The following is a 13,794-nucleotide window of genomic DNA, read 5'->3' as shown; positions in this document are numbered from 1 at the left end:
CGTATCTCCGCAGCAACCCACGCAGTACCCGAACGATACAAAATTCGCGATCCTGCGAGCAAAAACCCCTGGAAAAGAGAGTGTAGACCGTATTTCTGGTAGGCATACAATAACGAACGACTGGAGGGGAAATTAGAGAGAGCCAATTTCACCGGGGACGCCAAACGACAACGACCCCGGCTCTCTCGGTACGATTCTTCTGAATTTCAAAGCATCTTTATACACCCGGCCCCGTACACAAAACCGCGGAGCACGGCTGGGGAAGAGACGTGGAGTGCTTCGGGGGTGGCATGCACGAGTGCCGCTCCCAATGGAAAAATTAATAGAATCATTTTACTGAACTGCTGGCTCGCTCCAGACTCGGCTGCCGCGTTATACGGCTCCTTTCGCGACCGATGCTGAGCTCGGGGCTGGGTGACTGACTGTAGGAGGAGCAGAGTGGGACGGGGTGAAGGGAATGAAAAATACAGCCGGCGTAAGACTGCGGGATAAGGAGAAGACTGTGCGGGAAGGGCTTTATGCGTCTAAGCTCCAGGACTCAGATTTGTCAGGAGCTATTTTGTCGCTAAGCCACCGCCGCTGCTGCTGCTGCTGCCGCTAGGCTGCAGCCGAGTGCCGAACTCGAAGATGACTTGGAGAGATTTTCCCTGTCGCGTTGGGATGATGAACGCTGGTTAATATTGTAATTATTTGTGTGTAACGATGCTCGTCTCGTGGTGCTGGCATGGTGGTGCATCAAGAACTCGGGTCACCCAGGACGTGAATTTCTTGAGGAAATGGGTGCTGGCTCGAGTCCTGCAACGGCTGTAAACTGTAAGATGTAACGTATCGAGCTATGACCCCGGAAACGACGAGGTGAGAGAATACTTCGTATAACCTGAACCGCATTGTGCCTCGCGTGGATTTGCCTCCCCTTTGCGGAGAGTGCGTGCTGTATATAACCGACCGTTATTATGTAGGTACGCACTTTGCGGTACTGGCGTCAGTCTATACGCGCTAGCGTCTCCGAAGAGAAGGCGGTGCTGTAATAACCACGTACCTACGGTGCGACCATTGTATCTTCAACGCCATTTACTCCCTGTGGTTATCGTCATTAAAACAGACGAGAAATCGCCTCCTCTCGACCCCCGGCTTTTCTCGATCTATCTGATTCTCTATTTTTACCGAAATTCAGCTGCAACCATTGCAGACTACCGAATTGGAATAGCGACTCGATGTACCTAATATGTGCACCTCGATCATGTCGAGGATGCAACCTTTGCATAACCGAAAATTGAAAGATGTATCGCGCTCCTTTGTCCTTCGATTAGTCGACTCATTATTCAGTGGAAAATTATCCGGCTTATTATTATATCAGACGCAAGTATAACTAATCTTCCGTCCTAGAACCCACTGCTGTTTCCGCTACTTCTCAAAGTATGCATGTCGGAGAAAACGATGTTGACTATCGTAAAATTTAGAGTTGGCTTGGTCGATTGTACTTGACGGTCAGATCAGTTCTCAGTTATGTAGAGTCGATCAAATGAAGGAAATTTCATTTCAATTGATTTGCCCGATTTCGAGTTACTGTTAACCAAAAAAAAATTACAATATTGCATGTGTTCTGGATTCAGCAGTTAAATCGATTTTGCTTAGAATTTTATTAGTTTTTCGGTTGAAAACGTGCGTTGATTAAGAGTACATCATTAAAATCCGTACTCCAACAAATCACATTCGCACACACTGTCATCTATTTGAAAATGGTTGGACGTGATTTACTGAAACTGAAAATACTCAGATCATACGAAACTTCATCTTTTCATTTTTGCATTGATTTTGATTAGATGATTCCCGTGTTTTTCGAATACAGAGAAGTGGGAAGCTGAAAGAAATGTGTCGTTTTCTTGGCACGTGTTCCACGCTTTTAATACCGTTTTAAATGACAAGTGGCGGTGAATAGGCGGCCAGAAAATCGACTTCTTTTCCACCACCGAGGGTGAAGTCAAGGGGGGCAGACCACGGCAGGCCAGGCTGCACGCGATCGACGGGATTCTTATTAAAAGTCATTCCTCCGTTGCTCGGGTCACCTCACTTAGGGAAAGAACCTTTTTTCCCTCGACGCCAGTCATTTGTCACGTCACGCTATGCGTTTCCGACTCCGATGCAAGACGGTGCGAAATTCTTTCTCCTCCTCCTCATTTAAGCTGTGCCAGCGATCCCCTAGTTCTCCGGTCTTCGCCCGAGGTGAACCTCAGGTGACAAACGTTCTTCTGCCAATTTTTGGCAGGTCCTTGTTTTACCGAATGTCCTCTCTATATTTCACCGCTTTGGTGAAAAGCGATTCCACTTCGTAATCAACGTTTTGAGAGGGACTGTATCCTCAGCGAGACAGAGACTCTCCTTCGAGTGTATTTATTGTTCCGCAAATTTTTCCCCGACATAACTCACCGTTCATTTGTCTCCGAAGACCTCTTGCCGAGGCCAATACGGTGTATGCACTCCGCAGATCTGACCGACACTTAAATCGCTACGCACTACTCCCTCCGCGACAGCTCTCACGCAGTTGCAGCTCTTAAGCGGTGGAAGCATCCGCGAGGTGACCTCGGCTGAGGGGGTCGTTACGTTTTATGGCTAATTGTTTTATTATCTTTGACATATTTCCACTTTACAGCCGGTGGACCGCTGTTTTGTTTCATGGATGTCTATTGTGCGTGATGAACGCTGCTTTACGAGCACTCCTATTATGATGCATCGCGCTCAGAGCCGGAGAATGGAACGCCCCAGGGAGAGAATTTACGTATTTATATAGACACACACTTGATGTTATACGTCAATGATACCTTGCTTAGTTGCAAAGGAGCCTAAGCCTGCATCCCGGCGTGTACTTTGCCTTCTACGATCCAACAAGCAAACGCAATTCACACTTGCTCACGTGTGCCAATCCCCCCGCGTCGTAAGGCACGCCTCTCTCCGAATTGATCCGTGAAATTTTCCAGTACCTAATTGTGTTTCAGTTGGATTATGCGGAGTAAAATTTTTACGATTCTCTGCTTTTATTATTCTTCCCGCAAGGCTTCCGTGGATGGAAATGCCATTGTCCATTGAACGGCGTCTGATCAGGAACTCCGACGGACTGTGCAGAACCGGAAAAAGAGTGAGAAAACGAAGAAGACGAGGTAGATGTTGAATTGAGCGGCGCATTCCAAGGTCGAGCCAACATCTATCACCTTTGACGTGCACAATTGAACTGCATTTGGCGGGGTCGTACGACGTGTCGTCTCCTGACCACCGACGTGTACGTAGACGGATAGACGAAGGGACGGATGCAGGACGGACGGACGGATCGACGACGCAGCACTCGCTCAGGAATTCTTTTTGGTAGGTATGCCAATATATCGCCTTCCAGTCTCCCTCTACGACCAGAAGACGTGACGACGTATCGGAATGCATCCCGATGGACGGAGGGTCAAAATAAATAATACCCACACACTCTGCTACAACCCTATGGAAAAAGATATTCGGCGAAACCGCGACATTTCACATGCACACTCAACTCAATTGCGAGATATCCATTAAGTAGGCATGTTTTTGCCAAATGTTAACCAAGACAGTTAAAGAATTTTAAGGGACTGCGTTCATAAGTCACGAAAGCATCACCTGTTTCTGTGTTCTTTTTGTCAGAGATTAAGCTAGTGACTTGCTTCTTACTCAGGATGTTCAGCCATCGAGTAAACGCGATTATTGGTGATCGGGTGAAAAAACCATATCTATCAAGTCTACACCACCATATTCAAAAAAAAAATTTTGATAAATGTAGTAGATAGTTGGTCAATTTCTGACCTAAGTTCTGTTATGTTGTTCAAACTCCACAGCGAGAATACAAAGCTGATGTTTATTGCGTAGAAGGAAATTCGGCATCTTGAGAGACCTGTGAGGAAAATTACAATCGAAAAATAAGCCAGATTGGTTTTTTTATCATTTGATACTGAATAAATTCTATTGTCCTGGTTTCAATTTGCAGACTTGTCGGCGAAGAGTCGAGGAGGGCGTTCGCTTTGAAATCGGTGAGTATTATCACATACCAGAAATTCCAATATAACCGCAAGATATTTATCACTCAGTTTCTATTGACCATTATAGCCGACTTTGATTTGGTGGAAAAAACTTCGGAATAACTGGATCATATTAATAAATGAACGAGTAAACTGACAGAACAACCAAAATGTGATCAAACTTTTCAACTTAAATTAATTCGGAAACTTCGGGCCACGTGGCGAACGGTATAGAAGATTTATCCGATTCACAGGGAGCATCAGCATCAATAGCGAGGAGTGTGAGGAAAATTAGTATGTGCGCGAAACTGACTATTAAATGCATAGACTCTCATAAAAGTATGTGATTATTTTGAAGATTCGAGCACAGATTTTAACATCTACGCTGATGCTATACATTCACTTCCTCACATTTTACGTTACGCGCACACACTGAATCTCATGTGGTATGAACTGACAGCTAGAAAATGAATCAATATTTCATAATTAACACTTTCCTTTGAATTCATAAACTTGATCGATTTGTCTAGAAAAGAAGATGAAGTTGTTCAACACACAGATTATTGAATAATTTTGGCAAATGTGTATTGATATTTAATAACATAGAGATAAAATTCAAGGGAATGATACTACACCCACTGGAAATATCTGCACGTTGGGGGTAGAGTCGCAACACCTTTCTATAACATTCCTTTGCGGGTTTAATTTATCATTTAGAACAAAGTGTAGGTGGATGAGAGCAGCTATTCTCATGGCACTTTAGAAACTTACAACTGTAGACTAAACCGGATATGTTCAGGAAAAACACTAGATGTTGAAGATTTTTTAAGCACATTGATAACGCACGCGGTTCACTCGTAAGAAGCAGAAACCACTTGAAATGCATGTATATTTTCCAGTTTCATAATGAAGATTTGAATCAAAGCAACTTCAGGCATTCTTAAAACTGATTCCTCTTGCGGAATCACGTTCATACAGTATCTTAGGGAATTCTCTCAAGCGATTTGACAAATAGTTCAAAAATAAACCGATGCAATGCAGAGGGCTTGACCTCAATTTTTTGACGAGTTTGTGATGAAAAATATGTTCCGTTTCAGAATCGATGTGTATGACCCTTCTGGACTGGCGGGACCCCGATGAACGCGAAGAAGGTGTGGGAAAACAGCAGTGGACCTACAAAACAATCATTCGCTTTATAGCTATAACTTAGGATAGCTCACAGCGTTTTTGGACTGCACGCAATCGGTTCCTCCCGCTATATAAAATCAATACCAAAATCAATCTTGGGGTCAAAAACTTTTCACCTTGAGTTCGACTCAAATAACCCTTTTCGCATCAATTGAACCCCAAGCATAGCAAGAGGAGGGATTTCAAAGATCTTAGCTTAACAACTCAGAAAATACCGGGGAATCGATTCAATCATTAATTTATTTCAATACAGGTTACATAAAATAGTAACAATACAATACTATACATGACGCATACAAGTATTGCACCTGCACGCAGGGCGGCTGTGTCTCATGTAACATTTGTGATATTCAGGCTAAGTTATGTATAGCTGTTGCACATCATCTTTATGATACAGAACTTGGATTTCTTGTGTAATGTTCACTCATTCTTTTACATTTTTTGTTCCTGTTCGACACAATACTATTTGGTAACTCGTTAGAGTACTATACACTGACACCATAACACTTGTACTACGCTTAAGGCTTATTAAATAAAGTAAAACTCAAATTATTAACCTATCAGATTGTGATTTTCCTTCCCCTCCTCTTTGAAGAGTTGGTGCGGAATTTATTATTTTCGGCTGCGACTTTTGATCCGCATGTTGCTCAGGAGACGATCAAGAGCCCTCACAATCGTCAAGCTTACAATCAATGAATCATTGAATCCTTCTTTTCCAGTCACTTCCTCAGATCGAATGTTTTCCTGATGGCAGAAGCACTTTGACGCTAATATTGCTATAATTAGAACCATTTTGACTTGAATTAGATGGTCAGCAGAATTATTTGAATTCAATAGTATTTTACCCAAACTGCGTAGGGGTTCACCTTATTCATTTGAGGGTCAAGAATCTTTTGTCTCGAAATCGACTTTTCTGAAACTTCCTAGGTGGACTGAGCCCCTGAAACGCAGGAAACAGACCGAGAAGAGCCTGTGACCGCCGGCAAAGTGGAGACAGAAAAAATGTTCGATTATTCAGCTGTAACTTTTCGGGAGCTGCTAGCAACTTATTGAAATTAAGCCCCATCGATTTCTCGAGCGAAATAACGTCAAAATGACTAATGCAAGGATTGATTGCAGCAATTTGCATTTTCGTCAAAATTTCGAGCAAGATTCCAATGGATTTGGCCTTACTTTTTTGCTCATGTTCGGAGCCGAAAATTTCTCGTTCCGGAATCGATTTGTATGACCATTTCTAGAGTAATTCGACCCCCAGGAACTCAGAAAACACATCAAAAAGAGCGTAGGACCAGCAGCAGAGAAATGACGATGAAAATCATGAGTTTTTCGGCCGTAATTTTTTAGCTATCGCTCGCAGCGTATTGGGACTGCGCCTAATCGATTCCTCTCGCAAAATTACGTCGGAATAGTGCCTCACAGAATTGATTCCAGCTTTTTTCAAAATGGTCGAAATTTTCGCCAAAAATCCAAAGGGGTTAGCCTTACTTTTTTGCTCATTTTCGGAGCCGAAAATTTCTCGTTCCGGAATCGATTTGTATGACCATTTCTAGAGTAATTCGACCCCCAGGAACTCAGAAAACACATCAAAAAGAGCGTAGGACCAGCAGCAGAGAAATGACGATGAAAATCATGAGTTTTTCGGCCGTAACTTTTTAGCTATCGCTCGCAGCGTATTGGGACTGCGCCTAATCGATTCCTCTCGCAAAATTACGTCGGAATAGTGCCTCACAGAATTGATTCCAGCTTTTTTCGGAATGGTCGAAATTTTCGCCAAAAATCCAAAGGGGTTAGCCTTACTTTTTTGCTCATTTTCGGAGCCGAAAATTTCTCGTTCCGGAATCGATTTGTATAACCATTTCTAGAGTAATTCGACCCCCAGGAACTCAGAAAACACATCAAAAAGAGCGTAGGACCAGCAGCAGAGGAATGACGATGAAAATCATGAGTTTTTCGGCCGTAACTTTTTAGCTATCGCTCGCAGCGTATTGGGACTGCGCCTAATCGATTCCTCTCGCAAAATTACGTCGGAATAGTGCCTCACAGAATTGATTCCAGCTTTTTTCAAAATGGTCGAAATTTTCGCCAAAAATCCGAAGGGGTTAGCCTTACTTTTTTGCTCATTTTCGGAGCCGAAAATTTCTCGTTCGGGAATCGATTTGTATGACCATTTCTAGAGTAATTCGACCCCCAGGAACTCAGAAAACACATCAAAAAGAGCGTAGGACCAGCAGCAGAGAAATGACGATGAAAATCATGAGTTTTTCGGCCGTAACTTTTTAGCTATCGCTCGCAGCATATTGGGACTGCGCCTAATCGATTCCTCTCGCAAAATTACGTCGGAATAGTGCCTCACAGAATTGATTCCAGCTTTTTTCGAAATGGTCGAAATTTTCGCCAAAAATCCAAAGGGGTTAGCCTTACTTTTTTGCTCATTTTCGGAGCCGAAAATTTCTCGTTCCGGAATCGATTTGTATGACCATTTCTAGAGTAATTCGACCCCCAGGAACTCAGAAAACACATCAAAAAGAGCGTAGGACCAGCAGCAGAGAAATGACGATGAAAATCATGAGTTTTTCGGCCGTAACTTTTTAGCTATCGCTCGCGGCGTATTGGGACTGCGCTTAATCGATTCCTCTCGCGAAATTACGTCGGAATAGTGCCTCACAGAATTGATTCCAGCTTTTTCCAAAATGGTCGAAATTTTCGCCAAAAATCCAAAGGGGTTAGCCTTACTTTTTTGCTCATTTTCAGAGCCGAAAATTTCTCGTTCCGGAATCGATTTGTATGACCATTTCTAGAGTAATTCGACCCCCAGGAACTCAGAAAACACATCAAAAAGAGCGTAGGACCAGCAGCAGAGAAATGACGATGAAAATCATGAGTTTTTCGGCCATAACTTTTTAGCTATCGCTCGCAGCGTATTGGGACTGCGCCTAATCGATTCCTCTCGCAAAATTACGTCGGAATAGTGCCTCACAGAATTGATTCCATCTTTTTTCAAAATGGTCGAAATTTTCGCCAAAAATCCAAAGGGGTTAGCCTTACTTTTTTGCTCATTTTCGGAGCCGAAAATTTCTCGTTCGGGAATCGATTTGTATGACCATTTCTAGAGTAATTCGACCCCCAGGAACTAAGAAAACACATCAAAAAGAGCGTAGGACCAGCAGCAGAGAAATGACGATGAAAATCATGAGTTTTTCGGCCGTAACTTTTTAGCTATCGCTCGCAGCGTATTGGGACTGCGCCTAATCGATTCCTCTCGCAAAATTACGTCGGAATAGTGCCTCACAGAATTGATTCCATCTTTTTTCAAAATGGTCGAAATTTTCGCCAAAAATCCAAAGGGGTTAGCCTTACTTTTTTGCTCATTTTCGGAGCCGAAAATTTCTCGTTCCGGAATCGATTTGTATGACCATTTCTAGAGTGATTCGACCCCCAGGAACTCAGAAAACACATCAAAAAGAGCGTAGGACCAGCAGCAGAGAAATGACGATGAAAATCATGAGTTTTTCGGCCGTAACTTTTTAGCTATCGCTCGCAGCGTATTGGGACTGCGCTTAATCGATTCCTCTCGCAAAATTACGTCGAAATAGTGCCTCATAGAATCGATTCCAGCTTTTTCCAAAATGGTCGAAATTTTCGCCAAGAATCCAAAGGGGTTAGCCTTACTTTTTTGCTCATTTTCGGAGCCGAAAATTTCTCGTTCGGGAATCGATTTGTATGACCATTTCTAGAGTAATTCGACCCCCAGGAACTCAGAAAACACATCAAAAAGAGCGTAGGACCAGCAGCAGAGAAATGACGATGAAAATCATGAGTTTTTCGGCCGTAACTTTTTAGCTATCGCTCGCAGCGTATTGGGACTGCGCCTAATCGATTCCTCTCGCAAAATTACGTCGGAATAGTGCCTCACAGAATTGATTCCATCTTTTTTCAAAATGGTCGAAATTTTCGCCACAAATCCAAAGGGGTTAGCCTTACTTTTTTGCTCATTTTCGGAGCCGAAAATTTCTCGTTCCGGAATCGATTTGTATGACCATTTCTAGAGTAATTCGACCCCCAGGAACTCAGAAAACACATCAAAAAGAGCGTAGGACCAGCAGCAGAGAAATGACGATGAAAATCATGAGTTTTTCGGCCGTAACTTTTTAGCTATCGCTCGCAGCGTATTGGGACTGCGCTTAATCGATTCCTCTCGCAAAATTACGTCATAATAGTGCCTCATAGAATCGATTCCAGCTTTTTCCAAAATGGTCGAAATTTTCGCCAAAAATCCAAAGGGGTTAGCCTTACTTTTTTGCTCATTTTCGGAGCCGAAAATTTCTCGTTCCGGAATCGATTTGTATGACCATTTCTAGAGTAATTCGACCCCCAGGAACTCAGAAAACACATCAAAAAGAGCGTAGGACCAGCAGCAGAGAAATGACGATGAAAATCATGAGTTTTTCGGCCGTAACTTTTTAGCTATCGCTCGCAGCGTATTGGGACTGCGCCTAATCGATTCCTCTCGCAAAATTACGTCGGAATAGTGCCTCACAGAATTGATTCCAGCTTTTTTCAAAATGGTCGAAATTTTCGCCAAAAATCCAAAGGGGTTAGCCTTACTTTTTTGCTCATTTTCGGAGCCGAAAATTTCTCGTTCCGGAATCGATTTGTATGACCATTTCTAGAGTAATTCGACCCCCAGGAACTCAGAAAACACATCAAAAAGAGCGTAGGACCAGCAGCAGAGAAATGACGATGAAAATCATGAGTTTTTCGGCCGTAACTTTTTAGCTATCGCTCGCAGCGTATTGGGACTGCGCCTAATCGATTCCTCTCGCAAAATTACGTCGGAATAGTGCCTCACAGAATTGATTCCAGCTTTTTTCAAAATGGTCGAAATTTTCGCCAAAAATCCAAAGGGGTTAGCCTTACTTTTTTGCTCATTTTCGGAGCCGAAAATTTCTCGATCCGGAATCGATTTGTATGACCATTTCTAGAGTAATTCGACCCCCAGGAACTCAGAAAACACATCAAAAAGAGCGTAGGACCAGCAGCAGAGAAATGACGATGAAAATCATGAGTTTTTCGGCCGTAACTTTTTAGCTATCGCTCGCAGCGTATTGGGACTGCGCCTAATCGATTCCTCTCGCAAAATTACGTCGGAATAGTGCCTCACAGAATTGATTCCATCTTTTTTCAAAATGGTCGAAATTTCCGCCAAAAATCCAAAGGGGTTAGCCTTACTTTTTTGCTCATTTTCGGAGCCGAAAATTTCTCGTTCCGGAATCGATTTGTATGACCATTTCTAGAGTAATTCGACCCCCAGGAACTCAGAAAACACATCAAAAAGAGCGTAGGACCAGCAGCAGAGAAATGACGATGAAAATCATGAGTTTTTCGGCCGTAACTTTTCAGCTATCGCTCGCAGCGTATTGGGACTGCGCCTAATCGATTCCTCTCGCAAAATTACGTCGGAATAGTGCCTCACAGAATTGATTCCATCTTTTTTCAAAATGGTCGAAATTTTCGCCAAAAATCCAAAGGGGTTAGCCTTACTTTTTTGCTCATTTTCGGAGCCGAAAATTTCTCGTTCGGGAATCGATTTGTATGACCATTTCTAGAGTAATTCGACCCCCAGGAACTAAGAAAACACATCAAAAAGAGCGTAGGACCAGCAGCAGAGAAATGACGATGAAAATCATGAGTTTTTCGGCCGTAACTTTTTAGCTATCGCTCGCAGCGTATTGGGACTGCGCCTAATCGATTCCTCTCGCAAAATTACGTCGGAATAGTGCCTCACAGAATTGATTCCATCTTTTTTCAAAATGGTCGAAATTTTCGCCAAAAATCCAAAGGGGTTAGCCTTACTTTTTTGCTCATTTTCGGAGCCGAAAATTTCTCGTTCCGGAATCGATTTGTATGACCATTTCTAGAGTAATTCGACCCCCAGGAACTCAGAAAACACATCAAAAAGAGCGTAGGACCAGCAGCAGAGAAATGACGATGAAAATCATGAGTTTTTCGGCCGTAACTTTTTAGCTATCGCTCGCAGCGTATTGGGACTGCGCTTAATCGATTCCTCTCGCAAAATTACGTCGGAATAGTGCCTCATAGAATCGATTCCAGCTTTTTCCAAAATGGTCGAAATTTTCGCCAAGAATCCAAAGGGGTTAGCCTTACTTTTTTGCTCATTTTCGGAGCCGAAAATTTCTCGTTCGGGAATCGATTTGTATGACCATTTCTAGAGTAATTCGACCCCCAGGAACTCAGAAAACACATCAAAAAGAGCGTAGGACCAGCAGCAGAGAAATGACGATGAAAATCATGAGTTTTTCGGCCGTAACTTTTTAGCTATCGCTCGCAGCGTATTGGGACTGCGCCTAATCGATTCCTCTCGCAAAATTACGTCGGAATAGTGCCTCACAGAATTGATTCCATCTTTTTCCAAAATGGTCGAAATTTTCGCCAAAAATCCAAAGGGGTTAGCCTTACTTTTTTGCTCATTTTCGGAGCCGAAAATTTCTCGTTCCGGAATCGATTTGTATGACCATTTCTAGAGTAATTCGACCCCCAGGAACTCAAAAAACACATCAAAAAGAGCGTAGGACCAGCAGCAGAGAAATGACGATGAAAATCATGAGTTTTTCGGCCGTAACTTTTTAGCTATCGCTCGCAGCGTATTGGGACTGCGCTTAATCGATTCCTCTCGCAAAATTACGTCATAATAGTGCCTCATAGAATCGATTCCAGCTTTTTCCAAAATGGTCGAAATTTTCGCCAAAAATCCAAAGGGGTTAGCCTTACTTTTTTGCTCATTTTCGGAGCCGAAAATTTCTCGTTCCGGAATCGATTTGTATGACCATTTCTAGAGTAATTCGACCCCCAGGAACTAAGAAAACACATCAAAAAGAGCGTAGGACCAGCAGCAGAGAAATGACGATGAAAATCATGAGTTTTTCGGCCGTAACTTTTTAGCTATCGCTCGCAGCGTATTGGGACTGCGCCTAATCGATTCCTCTCGCAAAATTACGTCGGAATAGTGCCTCACAGAATTGATTCCATCTTTTTTCAAAATGGTCGAAATTTTCGCCAAAAATCCAAAGGGGTTAGCCTTACTTTTTTGCTCATTTTCGGAGCCGAAAATTTCTCGTTCCGGAATCGATTTGTATGACCATTTCTAGAGTAATTCGACCCCCAGGAACTCAGAAAACACATCAAAAAGAGCGTAGGACCAGCAGCAGAGAAATGACGATGAAAATCATGAGTTTTTCGGCCGTAACTTTTTAGCTATCGCTCGCAGCGTATTGGGACTGCGCTTAATCGATTCCTCTCGCAAAATTACGTCGGAATAGTGCCTCATAGAATCGATTCCAGCTTTTTCCAAAATGGTCGAAATTTTCGCCAAGAATCCAAAGGGGTTAGCCTTACTTTTTTGCTCATTTTCGGAGCCGAAAATTTCTCGTTCGGGAATCGATTTGTATGACCATTTCTAGAGTAATTCGACCCCCAGGAACTCAGAAAACACATCAAAAAGAGCGTAGGACCAGCAGCAGAGAAATGACGATGAAAATCATGAGTTTTTCGGCCGTAACTTTTTAGCTATCGCTCGCAGCGTATTGGGACTGCGCCTAATCGATTCCTCTCGCAAAATTACGTCGGAATAGTGCCTCACAGAATTGATTCCATCTTTTTCCAAAATGGTCGAAATTTTCGCCAAAAATCCAAAGGGGTTAGCCTTACTTTTTTGCTCATTTTCGGAGCCGAAAATTTCTCGTTCCGGAATCGATTTGTATGACCATTTCTAGAGTAATTCGACCCCCAGGAACTCAAAAAACACATCAAAAAGAGCGTAGGACCAGCAGCAGAGAAATGACGATGAAAATCATGAGTTTTTCGGCCGTAACTTTTTAGCTATCGCTCGCAGCGTATTGGGACTGCGCTTAATCGATTCCTCTCGCAAAATTACGTCATAATAGTGCCTCATAGAATCGATTCCAGCTTTTTCCAAAATGGTCGAAATTTTCGCCAAAAATCCAAAGGGGTTAGCCTTACTTTTTTGCTCATTTTCGGAGCCGAAAATTTCTCGTTCCGGAATCGATTTGTATGACCATTTCTAGAGTAATTCGACCCCCAGGAACTCAGAAAACACATCAAAAAGAGCGTAGGACCAGCAGCAGAGAAATGACGATGAAAATCATGAGTTTTTCGGCCGTAACTTTTCAGCTATCGCTCGCAGCGTATTGGGACTGCGCCTAATCGATTCCTCTCGCAAAATTACGTCGGAATAGTGCCTCACAGAATTGATTCCATCTTTTTTCAAAATGGTCGAAATTTTCGCCAAAAATCCAAAGGGGTTAGCCTTACTTTTTTGCTCATTTTCGGAGCCGAAAATTTCTCGTTCGGGAATCGATTTGTATGACCATTTCTAGAGTAATTCGACCCCCAGGAACTAAGAAAACACATCAAAAAGAGCGTAGGACCAGCAGCAGAGAAATGACGATGAAAATCATGAGTTTTTCGGCCGTAACTTTTTAGCTATCGCTCGCAGCGTATTGGGACCGCGCCTAATCGATTCCTCTCGCAAAATTAC

At 42.9% G+C, this 13,794-nt stretch overlaps 1 long non-coding RNA gene across 1 annotated transcript; it reads left to right on the top strand.

The window, feature by feature from the left end:
* The first annotated feature begins 3,034 nt into the window (after window positions 1–3,034).
* Window positions 3,035–5,712, top strand: LOC124416667. Its single transcript, XR_006930798.1, has 3 exons — window positions 3,035–3,357; window positions 4,001–4,043; window positions 5,129–5,712. It is a non-coding gene; the product is annotated as an uncharacterized LOC124416667 (long non-coding RNA).
* Window positions 5,713–13,794: the final 8,082 nt, after the last annotated feature.

This window comes from Diprion similis, chromosome 2 (genome assembly GCF_021155765.1).
Source record: "Diprion similis isolate iyDipSimi1 chromosome 2, iyDipSimi1.1, whole genome shotgun sequence".
NCBI classification, from domain to species: Eukaryota; Metazoa; Arthropoda; class Insecta; order Hymenoptera; family Diprionidae; genus Diprion; species Diprion similis.
The sequence above is the reverse complement of the archived record's forward strand: the minus strand, read 5'-3'. Positions and strand labels throughout refer to the sequence as shown.